Raw genomic sequence first — 13,701 nt, 5'->3', positions numbered from 1 at the left:
GATTTTGATAAGTGACTTCTCTGCTGTAGAGTTACTAGTTTTCCTTTCGTAATTAGTAAGTAATTTGCAAGGAGCACTTTCAGAACATGTAAATATTCTGTTCTCCATCAATCCCCACAATGGATTTAGCAACTGGTAAATTGTTTGCCTTTTCCTCACTGGGTTATAATCCATTGCTGATATTATTTGGTTTGGTGTTCAGTTTATCCCAGACTTGACCAGAAGAACCCCTTCAGGCTCTCCTTTATCCTCTTGGCATGTGCCTCCCACCTTTTTTTAACTTGAGGTCCTTTAAAATTTTTGGCAATACAGGATGTTGTAGGATCCTTTGTGTCTTTTCTGTCTTGTTCTTGCAATCAGCCTTGATCCGGAGGTCCCTGGTCCCTTTGAGTGAGGAATTGTATTTAAAAATCAAGGTCTAGATGTCAGGTATGGTCACTGCTATTGTGATGCCATTGGTTTAAGGTCCTATCAGCAGAGAGAGCTGATAACATATATTTCAGAGATTATCTGCTTATACTGGTACCTCCAATCCAAACCAATTCTTTGTGGGTATTTCTCGCCTTTGCTTTTTTCATATTTGTATCTCTCTGTTTCACAGTGAGAATCCTGGCTCACAAAGCATATATATATATATAGTTTCTGTGTATATATATTCATTTGAATATATATATATATTCATTTGTTTAGTCCTAATAATATACATGAACAAAATAGTTTTTTAAACTAAGCTATGTGCATACCACTACCATAAAAAAATGAGAAAATTTCAAGAGATGTTTGCACGTTTTTCTTTACATGAAGATATAGTCAAAGCACTCTGTTCAGAAGTTACTTAAACTAGGCGCGCCTGAGTGGTGCAGTCGTTAAGCGTCTGCCTTCGGCTCAGGGCATGATCCCGGCGTTCTGGGATCCAGCCCCACGTCAGGCTCTTCCGCTGGAAGCCTGTTTCTTCCTCTCCCGTTCCCCCTGCTTCTGTTCCCTCTTTCACTGGCTGTCTCTCTGTCAAATAAATAAATAAAATCTTAAAAAAAAAAAAGAAGTTACTTAAACTAGGTTTTACCCCTCCCTTTGGTGTGGTTATATTATTCCATTGAAATAAAGTAGGGTCTATTTATTTCTCTTTCCAAACAGTTTTCTGGCTTTTCCCCCATCCTCATTGGCTTACTTTCATTTTTTTAAAATTTGTAGACAAATAATATGATCCCCCTAGTCAAAACCATATGAAAGGTATACCCCAAAAAGTGTCCCTCCCTATCCTGTCTGCCTTATTTTCCCCCACCTCTATCCTATGTAGGGAACCAACTTCATTAGTCTCTGGCTTATACTTTCTGAATATTCTTTTTCCAAAATAAACTGGCAAAATGTAAATTATTTCAAAACAAAAAATAAACAAATACCCATGTTTTCTTATTTCTCCTTCCTTAACACAAAGTAGCATATAATATACACATTCTTTTGTACTTTCTTTTTTCACTTATTATATTTAAATTCACTTCATATTAAATCACAGAAGTCTTCCTAACTATTTTTACAGCTCCTTAGTCCTCCCACGAGTGCATATAGCAGTTTGGTCAACCAATTTTCTATACTTGGGCTTTTAGGTAATTTCTGATATTTTGCAGTTGCAAACAACACTGCCTTGATTAACGTCATGCATATATTTTTGTATCACTGGAAACATATCATCAGGGTAAATTGTTTGGTCAAAGGGTAAGTACATATGTAGTATTGTTGATAACCTTAAAGAGGTTACACCATCTCAGTACTCACCAACATGTGTGAGTGTTGTTTTTCCCAAAGACTCATCAACAGAGTGTGCCTGGGAGTTGAGAAAATGTCCGTATTTCACTATAGTCTTATGAGTGAGGTTGAACATCTTTTCTTATGCTTGACCTGTCTGTGTGTGTGTGTGTGTGTGTGTGTGTGTGTGTGTATGAATTGTCTTTTTAAGTCTTAATCTTTTTTTATAAGATTTTTGGTCATTTTCCCCTTAATTTTAAGACTTGTTTGTATATTAACCCATTATTTGTTGTATATTTCCAGTACTTTCTGCCGGTTTGCAATATGTCTTTTAACTGTGCTCATGGTGTTTTCTGTCATGTATTTTTTAATGTAGGAAAATTTATCAATTTTTTTGTGCATCTTGGTTTTGAATTGTGGTTACAAAACCATTTCCTACACCACAATGAAAGTATAATCCAACCATTTAAAAATTCGAATGTAATTTCATTTTTATGTTTACATCTCTAATCCATTTGAAGTTTATAATCTATGGTGTGAGAAATGGATTAATTTTATCTTTGTCTAAATGGCTATCCAGTAATCCCGAATTGGTTATTAAAAAGTCCATATTAGCTTCAATGATTTCATATGCCTCCTTGATCACATACTAAATTTCCAGCTGTACTTGGGTTTAGTTTTTGACTTTCTGTTCCATTCCATTTCACTTTACATCACGTGCTAATACCACACTACGTTAACTACAGAGACTTTGTAGCATCTTTTCATATCCGGAGGGCTGGTTCTCCTCATGGATCTCCCTTCTGTTGTTTTTTAGATATTCTTACATGCTTATTTTCTGTAAAAATGTTAGTAACAACTTCAATAGCACCAGAGAAACAATGTATTGATACTTTTGTTGGAAGAACAATTATCTTGATCATGTGGAGACATTCTATCCAAAAACAAGGGATATCTTCCCATTTTTTTAAGTCTAGAAGTCTGAATCTCTGTGTGTGCGTGTCTGAATTTTTTTCCTCTATTCTTTTAATACTTTTCACCCTAAAATAAAACCACACAAAACAAATGTAAAGCTTAGGGAATTATAGAGCAAACAGCCTTGTAAACCGGTCAAGAGAACTTTGCCACACCAAAAACTCCCTCCATGTGCTCCCTTAGTCAGTTCCCTCCCTCTCTCCAAAAGTATCCATATCCAGAATTGTATAGTAATCATGTCCCTGCTTTTCTTTATACTTAAACACCATGTGTTCATCCTTAGACACTAGGGTTTAATCCTATTGATGAAAAAATGTTTGCTATGTGTCTTAAGTCTCATTTAATCTGCAGATTTCTCCTCTAGTCCTTTCTTTTCTGGGTGTTCATCTGCTGAAGGTCCCCGACTATCAGACCTGTAAAGTTGTCATCGTCTGGGTGTTCCCAATTGCAAACTCAAGATGCAGGTCTTATGTTCCCCCTGGAAATTCCACCCTGGTCAGTGGGTCTTGTCAACTCTGGTCGATGTTGCAATGGCTGGCTTGTGGGTGTTGGCAAGCTCAGTTTAATCCTTCTCAGAGGTGTTCGTTCAGCAACCCATGCAGTGGGAGAAAAGACAGGACTCATACTCACCAAGACCCATGGGCGGATCTGGTCTACTTGGGGAGGCCCCAGGGAAGGACAGGGAGGCAGCAAAGGGATTTCTGGTGGTGTTTGGAAGAGGAATGACTCACAGGGAAGATGTGAGTCTGTGGAGGTGGCAACTTTGTCTCTCTCAAGTGACCAGGACCCATTCTTGCTGTTTTTAGGTCACTTCAGTTCTTTTCAATAGGCGGTAAGATATCTGGGCTCTCTATTCTGTCTGATTTTGTGCCAGTACCATACTGTCTTGGTGATCACAGCTTTGTAATAAGAGCTTGAAATCAGGCAACGTGATGCGCCCAGCTTTGCTTTTCTTTTTCAACATTTCCTTGGTGATTCGGGTTCTTTTCTGGTTCCGTACAAACATAACATAATAAAAAAATTAGTAATTAAAAAAATTAAAAAATAAAATGTACAATACAATGATTTTTAGTGTTTTCATGGATATAGGCATCTGTCACTACCATCAATTTTAGGTTTTGTCACCTCAAAAAGAACCCATATCTATTGCTGCCCCTCAGTCTCTGTCCCTCACAGCCCTAAGCAGCCACTAATAAACTTTCTGTCTCTATTAAAATAAAAAGAAAGAAGTGAAAATAACAACTTACAGGAGAAATTCTGTTTACCAAGTGGTGTGTTAGATGTTTCATACATGTAATTTCATGTAATTTTCAAAATAAATAAGGTCAACATTTTACTTCTATTTTATAGATGAAGGAATGGAGACTTAAAGAGTAAAAGTGAGGGTCTGATTTGAATGAGCACGAGTCTTCCAATTAGGCAGTATGCGCCCTTTTAATGGCAGCAGGCTGTCTGTAGGCAACATTCTTGGGGTTGTTTCCTACAGTCACTATTCTTTTGAAAATCTGACACAAACAAGCAGGGCTCATTGAAAACTCATCATCTAGCCCAGGTACCATGAGATCTATGGGAAGTTTGCTGAAGCCTTTAGCTTGAAAGCCAGAACTCCTCTTTGCTGCCAAAAGATGTATCTGAGAATGACAGAGAAATTCGCTTTGACTGAGCCCAGCCCAGGCTCCCAGGGCGCCATGCCTTCATGCCTGAGTGTGAGTGAGCGTCTAGGTGGAGCACATGACTAATGCAAGCAGGCATAGCATATTGTAAAGAGCAGCCCCATCTCTGCTTCTGTGCAAATCAGAAACGCCAGAGAATTTTTCCATAGTCTTCTATAATGTTCATTACAAAAGAGTCCCCAGATGGCAGATGGCTATTAGCTCACTGTGACCTATATAAATGTCAAACATAAAACTATTGCCCCAGCAAAAATCTCAAAATAAATAACAACAGGAGGGATGAGAGTCTGTTGTCATCAGTATTTACAGCATTTGGACTCTTCTGTTCTCAAGCCAGCACAGAAATGCTTTCATCCCGCTAGGGAATTCAATTAGCTGGAGCAATACAGGAAGTGGAGTCCCACAAGAATAACTGGCACCGATGAGGAATGGGCTACCCTAAAAAGGCAAGCCAGTGGCTGGGAAGAGTGCAATGGCTTTGGGGTATTGCTTAGCGCACATTTTAAAGGTTTATCTCTGGATCTTTATCTTCATGACCAGACTTACTAAGACAAAAGGAAGGTTGTCTCCTCCAGATTCACACCCGGATAACCCAGAGAAGGGGCATGAGGGACATATATGCTTTACCATCAAAGGGAATATTCCAGATCTTAAGAAATACAGAATAAGTTATTTTTATATGGGACTTACAGGATCAACTTCTTCCTTATTTGAAATTCACAGGTTCTCTGCCTGCCAACTGCCAACCCTACAGAGAACTGCTCTCCACCATCGTGTGTGTGTGTGTGTGTGTGTGTGTGTGTGTGTACACACAATTTATATAGATGGATGTATATAGATCTATATATATAGATCTATCTATATACCTTTTTTTTTTAAACATATCAGTGTTTCTAACACAACACAATTTAAATCTGGTTCTCCAGATGAACAACTGGAAAAATTCTCAGTCAATCTGTTCAGTGAACTAAAATCAGCTTGCATTGCCTTGTTGGCTTTGTGGTATAATGATTTTGTTTGGATTTTTCTCCTGCATTTCTGATGATCTAGATGGTTCTAGAAGCTAAGAAGCTAATGTGAAAACAAAAACAAAGACAGCAAAAACACTAGCCCCACAGCTTGGGCAAAGGATTCACCAGGAAGCAACTGGAGAAGCAGTGTGATCTACCGGTTCAAAGAGAGGGTGACCGTATAATTTACTTTCCAGACTGAAACAATTCTGAGCGAGAGGCAGTGTTATTAATAATTTTACCAAGGCAATAGCCATAAAGCAGGGGTGTCCAGGGCAAACCAAGACGTAAGGTCACCTTATTCAAAGATGATTTATAAACACCTCCAAAAAAGCTTATTTACACAGCACGTGTATCTGTGGAATTAAAGTGTTCATTATAAGAAATAACCAAGACAAAAAGGCAACAGTGTATAGTAGAAAGAATTTTGTAATTTGACAGCACTTTGTTTTAAAACTGGCTCCCCCCTAACCCCAACTAGCTATGTGACCTTAAGCCTCTAATTTCTCATTTGGAAAGTGGGAATACAATACCTTGAAAAGCTGTTGTCAGAATTAAACGAGATAAAAAATGTGAAGTGTCTGGATAGAAATAGCACATAATAATTTTTATTTCTCATTCTTAGGAACAGGCAGATCCTGCTTCAGATCTGTTTCATGCCATTATTCCTTGGTTTTAAATCAACAACTACTAAAAAATGCACTTGAAAACTAATTTCCAGCAGAGCTTTTTCTAACAACTGACAGCTGGCAGACTGCAACACGGCCATCCGTATATTTCTGTGAGCCCTGTTGTGAAACAGAAATCTTTGATCCAAATGTTTTTGCTTTTACTTTTTAAAACATGTGTGATCATACAAATAACACCCCAAGCCATGGTGTCAAGCCAAGGGTTAGACTGGGAGGAGAGATTTCCATTCCTAAAGAAACCTCCCAAAGTGTCCAGTGTGCAAATTAGGAGTCATGAATTTTGTGATGCATCTCTTAACATGGGCTAGCTTCTGGCATCCTGGGATTGGGTAGTATCCCACATACATATTTTATATGTTGCAGAAAGTAAGGTTTTATAGCAAAAAATCAATTTATATGAGTTCACTTAACTTCAAAAACCTCTGCAAATGGGCAAGGAGTCCCAAACAGTGGATGGCCTGTCTTCCATGTCAACACAGTGCTTCCTCCAGCTCTCATTGCCCCAACTCCAGGAACTTGCTGATGGATACTTAATGTGCAAAACTCTCATAAAGGCAAACCTGCAACGGATCCATGGGAGTCACATTCCAAACTTCCACTCACACCATGGAACATTTAGGGGAAATTTGGCCCCAAGAGTCTTGTTGCCCAAGTTGGGCTCACACTTGGAACACTACTCACATTCTGAAATGAGTTTTGAAGTTAAAACTCACTTATTTATGATTCAGGAAAGTGCTTATAAAGCACTCGTTACATGCCAGCAGCAAGTTAGGTGATGAGGAGACCAGATAAAACGAGTCAGTCTAGACATTCAAGGAGTTTAACAACTTAGGGGAGAAAACAACAGTTGATTACAATACACCAAGTGGTTGCTTTGTTGGGGTTACGAACACACTAAATTCAACCGTAGAAGCAGCATCCAAACAGACCTGAGGACCAAGGGAACATTTCAAAAAGGAAGGGCATTTGAACTGGGATTTAAAGGTTGATTTTGCAAAGAGGAAAGAAAGATCTAGAAAGAGGAAACAGCTCGTGCAAAGGCGCCAGGCTAGAGAGAAGGTGGTGGGCTCTGGCCATGACCAGCATCATCACGGCCCAGGCAGAGTGGGATGTTTTGCAACAAAGCTGGACAATGGGCGAGGATCTAGTCAAGAGGAGCTCTCTAGACTTTTCAAGGCATGTGCGAGTTTATCTTCCAGACCCTCAGTTTTCACACCGTGCTCTGGATCTGCACTGCAACTCCATTACCTTGAGAACCGGTCTTACATCTGACTACTTCACTCCCTTCCTCTCTTGGTCAGGCCATCATCATCTCTCATCTGATGTTTAGGAATACCTTCCTATGTGGTCTCTTTGCCCCTGCCTTGGCCTCCCCAGAGCCTACCACCAATAGACCTGCTTGACTTTCAAAACTTAAATTACATTGTGTGATCTGATCTTCTGCTCAAAATTTTCCAGGGTGGGATGCTCCCAGCTTTGCTTAGAGGACAGGTTGATCTAAATCTCCACAGTGGCTCACCGCACCTGATATGACCTAACGGGCTACCCCCCCCCACCTCTCTGATCTCATGCCCAACCCCTCCCCTCGCCCATCCTACCAGTAGCCACACTGGTCTCAGGGCTCTGAAACCTCAGAACTTTGGCACCCCATTTCCTAGGCTTGGAGGGCTTTTTACCAACACATCCAGGGATCTCTGTGTCACCTCCTTCAGATCTCTGACCAAATATCAAGCTATTAGAGAAGCCCTCCTTGGCTACCATTTTATGAGATGAACCCATGCCCACTTCAGCTTTTCCTGATCTCTTACCATGTGTAATGTTTCTGACATATCACATACACTTTTAATTTCTTTCTCACCTATCTCTTTATCTGGCTGCCATAGCTAGAATGTGAGCCCTATGAAGGCAAGAACTTAGGCTCCCCTTGGCTCAGTGGCTTATAACCTGCACCTGGCAGAGAGCTGGCACAGAGCTGGCTTTCAGGAAATAGGCACAGACAAATGAGTGAATGAAGCCCATTAAAGGAAGACAGAGAAGGTCAAACAGATAGGATTCAGTACTTACTTTTGCTTGTCATATTTATCAGTTTTAAATGCAGATAAGATTCCTCTGTTCAAAATATTTTTTTAAGGAAACCACCATGACAGCCCTGAAGAATTTAGTGTGATATGATCGGACTTCATGTTGAGAAGATCACAATGTGCAGATTACATGGAGGTCCTCTGACTCAGAGACGGGGGAGCTAAGAGACGCTGTGAGAAGGGAGGAAAAGGACAAGATGGGGAGAGATTCAGGAGGAAGAACCCTGGGGCTTGGATGTGAGTGGGTGGAGGGAGGACTCTAGGAACGCCTCCCAATTTCTACTCCAACAGTCCTGTGAAAAGTGACAGCTTCAAAGGCAACACTTAATAGGAAGAACATAGTCATCAAACTTCAGGAAGAAGAGTTTCAGGAAAGGAGTGAGTGGCCAACAGCATGAAATAATGCTCATAAAACAAGCAAAATGTTCAAAAATGCTGGCCAGTTTTGGCCACTGAGATTTTTGGGGACATCCTCAAAAGCAGTACAGTGTGAGCGGGAAGCGTAAAAGCCAAAGGTTGTTGAGTAGGATGAGGAGGAAGGAAGTAAAGCAATGAAAACAGACCTGGTTTAAAATCAGGTTCAACCACATTCTCGCTGTGTGATCTTGGAGAGGTTACTTAACCTCTCCGTGCCTCATGCCCTCACCTATAAAGTGGAAGTAATGACCATCAAGTGCCTATGACACTCTGGCCAATGATACGAGAGTAACTACATGTTCCCTCTTTTCCATCAACTCTTCTCTTTTCCCTGACAGTGACAATGCACAAAGGAACCAGACATCGTGTTCACTGCTGTTTCAGTGCAAAGATGCACAGACAGTGTAAAAAGTAGGTACACTCGAAGAAACATTAAGTAACTTCATTATAAATTGCAGGTGATGTCCAGGTAATTACATAAATCATCATATCCCGTCAATGTTTTATTTTTCTCTTTCCTTAGACTGGGTTTCCTCACTCAACAAGTGTTCTGGCATTGACTAAACGTAATTCCACAGGGACCGTATAACACCACTCGTCAGCGAAGCTACGAGCATGCTCACAGCCTTTACTCCAACTTAACTCCTGTTGACTTCAAAGGACCCTGTTACAAGTTTGGCCGTAAACTGCTGTGTTGCCCAAATGAGGAAGTATATATACGGTTTCTGGGTCCTGCTATTAAATGACCAGTCTGCTATTTCTCTTGCTCAAATGACCTCATTTTCTTAGAGCCAGAAAAGGGCTCAGTGACCTCCCTTCCCTTCTTCAGTATCCTGCTCCAGGGAACTGAAAGCAAAAGAGCAAGAGGCTACATTTCCCCAACTCCAGAACAGAGTCTCAGAGTACTTGCTTCCTACCCAGTCTACTTTTGGGGAAAGGGAGATCCCTTTGTTCTCCTGCTGGTCAGGACAGAGTTAACATGGCCCCCTGAGGAAACAGCATAAAGGCTCTCCCCTCTCCTGATGCTGGCGCGCCTACTCTTTGCTTGGATGTCTATTTGCACGATCATAAATTCTGAACTCAGGAGGATAACCCCAGCCAAAGTCTACATGTGCCGGATACCATAATGTAAACTGCGTATGTTGGGAGAGGCTGGTAAATGGAACCAATGAATGAAAACAGACCAGCTCCATGTTTGGGCCCCTGGATTTCCTCCCCTCTGTAAAACAAGGCCTCACCCCTCGATTCTAACTTTCTGACATGCCCATAAATAAAAGCACTTTTGGCTACCAATCCCCTTGAGATATCCGGATACAGCCTCCATTCCAGAGCGAAAGCTCAGGCTCTGCTCAAGAGGACAAAATGGCCAAGCCTGCGGCCGCTCTCCATCCTAACTGTGAACAGACAGTATGCACGACAAAAAGCACAGCAAAAAGGCTGTCTTTCTGTATTTCGCAGGCCCATCCCCACTCTCTTCTCTCCTCCAGCACCGCCGTCATTTGAATGGGAGAGGGGTCCAGCTGATGCGCAGACTGGTTCAACACACGTGAAGCCGGTCCACGGAATCAGTATCGTAACAATTTGAGCCCCGATTCAGCTACAGAAATTCAAGGGAGTCATTCCAGCCCTCCTGTCTCCCACCTCCCTGGGGTTGCACTCAAGTCAGAGGCTGTTAAGCAATGCCAGTGCAGCCAGGGAAAACATGTGGACCTTGCTGTCCTCCACTTAGAGTAGCACCCGCCGAATGACACATCTCCCCTCCCAGTGCTTGGCCACTGGTCTACTCGAGGTGATGCTAAGACATCTCTATATTCATATATATATATATAATATTATATATATATAATATATATATAATATATATATAATATATATATAATATATATATAATATATATATATATATTATATATATATATATATATATATTCATATAGCCCCTGCTGCTTCAGCCCCATTCTCTTAGCTTCATTTCTGCTATGATATTTGTGATTTCTTCTGCTATTTCCAGGCCCTGCTGGGGTCTCAGAGTTTCTGTAAAAATTACCTTTATAGACCTGTGCTGCCTCTTCCTACCTCTGCCCAGGAAACAGGGTTCAGGCACCCTGTGGCCCCGCTAGCTTCCACACTCACTCCTTCCTCTTGGAGCCCAGCATTCAGTTCTGCCGTTATTACAAAATGCTGCTCTATTGTTCAGTATGAGTTTCGCTCAAGAGAGAAGAAAAAATTACACTCCTGGAGGCCACACACAGATGTCTCTAAGAGCAGGTAGTCTATGTTTCTCTAATACACTATCCCCAGGAACCGTCATATCTCACGGCATGCTCTCTTTTGCAACACAGGGTCTGAAACTCATTCTGTGTTCTGTATCTTTGCAGCAAGAACTAAGATCTTCCTAATGCTCCGAGTATAAGCTTTTCCATTGTTAGTTTCCGTTGTTTAGGGACAGGCAAACTTGAAAGTTTGCACTCATTGGACATTCCACAAAATAAGAAAAAGAAATAAATGGAAATATAACTATGATGATAATTTTTCTTTATTTGATATGAAGTATTGATCTTAATTTATTAATATTTTGTTGGAGAAATGAGTTACTGCAGGTCAGGTAGCCAGTATACATACATATACACACAGAAAAAATCTGGGTTCAGAATCGGGTGTTGTGCTAGGACAAATACTAGAATCATATTCCATAGCCCCAGAAAGCTAGCATGGCTCCTTTATGGCTTCACTAAGCATGGCCCCAGAGAGGTAGTATTTGCACCTCTAGCCTCACCCCACACCAAGAGCCCAGAGTCCATGCACAAGCAATGTCTGGATGTTCCATTAATGCTTCAGCATAAAAAAATGAAAGTCACTGTCTGTTCTCTCCTCTATGAAGACCACCCAACTCAGCTCAACCCTCTTTGACCAAATGTTAAGCAATTAAGTGATTAGGACCTTGGTATAAAAGGGATCGTAGCATTAAAAGAAAGCAAAATGTGTTCATTGCAAAATATATAGAGAAGTCTTTTAAATATGGGGGCGCCTGGGTGGCTCACTTGGTTAAGTCTCGGCCTTCAGCTCAGGTCATGATCCCAGGGTACTGGGATCAAGCCCCACATCAGGCTCCTTGCTCAGTGGGGAGCCTGCTTCTTCCTCTCCCTCTGCCCCTCCCCCTGCTTGTGCTCTCTCTCTCTCTCTCTCTCCCCCTGTCAAATAAATAAAGAAAATATAAAGAAAGAAAAAAGTTGAATATGAAAAAGAAAATAAAAATCATTCAACCTTACGACCCAGGGATATCCACTCTTAATATTATGGGTTGTTCAAGTTTCATGTGGGAATATGTGTATTTATTTGTTTCCAAATATATTTAATGAGATTAGAATCATACAGTTTGGTTCCCTGCTTTACATGCTAGCATTTTGTCATGTGTATTTTGCATATTCTTCAATAAATGACATTTAATGTATGCTTCACATACTGTACCTTTACAAAAAAAATTCCAGACTTTCCAGCTGCTGACACTGTTTCACAGTCATAAACGGTACTAGAAGAATATTTTGATACTCATCCTTGTGCACAGCTCTCATTTTCTCTGTTTGAAAAATATCAAAAACTGAAAAAACCTGGACACTTTAAAGGAGCTTGACATCTACTGCCAAACTTGGCCTCTGAAACAGTTTACCAATATTCCAGCGTCCAGCCCCATAGAGACACTGGTTTTATTCTCTTTTCCCTCTAAATAAATGAAAATAATGCACAATAGTTTTAAATTTACTTGATACCTAGTTAAGTGCAGTAGGCTGTGTAATGACCGCCAGATATATCAGCTTCTAGTCCCTGGAGCTTGTCAATATACTTTATTTGGAAACTGGATCTTCGCAGGTGTGACTAAGGGGAGGATCTTGAGATGGACAGATTATCCTGGATTATTGAGGGGGCCTCCGATGCCATCACGAGGGTGCTTAGAAAGGAGAGGCAGAGGAAGCTTAGACACACGGTAGAGGGGCAATGTGGCCACAAAGCCAGACACTGAGGACTGCTGGAGGCCATAGACACTGGAAGAAGCAGGGGATGGGTTCTCCCCTTGAGCTTCCAGAGGGAGCATAGCCCTACCGGCACCATGATGTCGGCCCAGTGAAACCGATTTCAAGTTTCTGGACTCTAAAACTATGAGAGAATCATTTTTTGTTGTCTTAAGCACCCAAGCTTGTGGAGATTCTTTACAACACCCAGAGCAAACGAAAGCACTAGATTTGACCTATTTTCTTGTGTTTGTTGACCGCTCTTTTTCTTCTTGTGTTGAAAATGACTATTTGTTGTCTCTTGCCGTTTTTCTACTATGGAATTTAATTTTTTCTCCTGGATTTTTCAAATATAGCTCTGAATTTGTATGTTTGTATTTCTACATCTATATCCTTATCTGTATATGTGGTGCAAATCGTTCCCTAATTTATCATAAGCCTTTTAACTTCATTTATAGTTTTTTGGTAAATATGAGGTAATTGTTTGATGTTTTAAAACTATCAATCTATTTCTCTACAATTTCTTATTTTGCTGTTATGTGATATCAGATACATGCCTATCAACATTCCTCCGGGCCATTGATGATCACATCTTTTATGTTTAGCTTTTTAATTCCTCTAAAATTTTCTCTGACAAATGATATGAGGCAGGTATCTAACTATTTTCTCCCATAGTTGGCCAACTGTTCCAGGACCATTTATTCAATATTATCTCTGTTCGCTGATTTAAAGTACTAACTTTATCATCTGATTCATTATACGCTGTGGTCTGCTCCAGGGTCTTTCATTCTGTTCTACTATCATCTCTACTTCATTACAGCAGCTGCATAAAATCTTCTAAAATCTAAAAAGGCAAGTCACCGTGTGTATTATCTTCTTCAAACATTTCAAACACTTCCCAATGAACTTTCTGATTACTTTGTCAAGTTAAAAAAAAAATCCTTTTAGAATTTTGACTGCCATTGCATTAACCCAATCAGCTGATTTCAAAACCCAAGCAATCGAGTTCCACTTGCACACTTTACACGTTGGTATTTTTAAATAGAAACAGTTGTCCAGATCCTGGTAGGGTGATAGAGCCAGATCTGTAGAGGGAGAATTATTCTT

The sequence above is a fragment of the Ursus americanus genome, chromosome 27 (genome assembly GCF_024610735.1).
Source record: "Ursus americanus isolate L20-20 chromosome 27, mUrsAme1.1.p, whole genome shotgun sequence".
NCBI lineage: Eukaryota > Metazoa > Chordata > Mammalia > Carnivora > Ursidae > Ursus > Ursus americanus.
Note: the sequence above shows the minus strand (reverse complement) of the source record.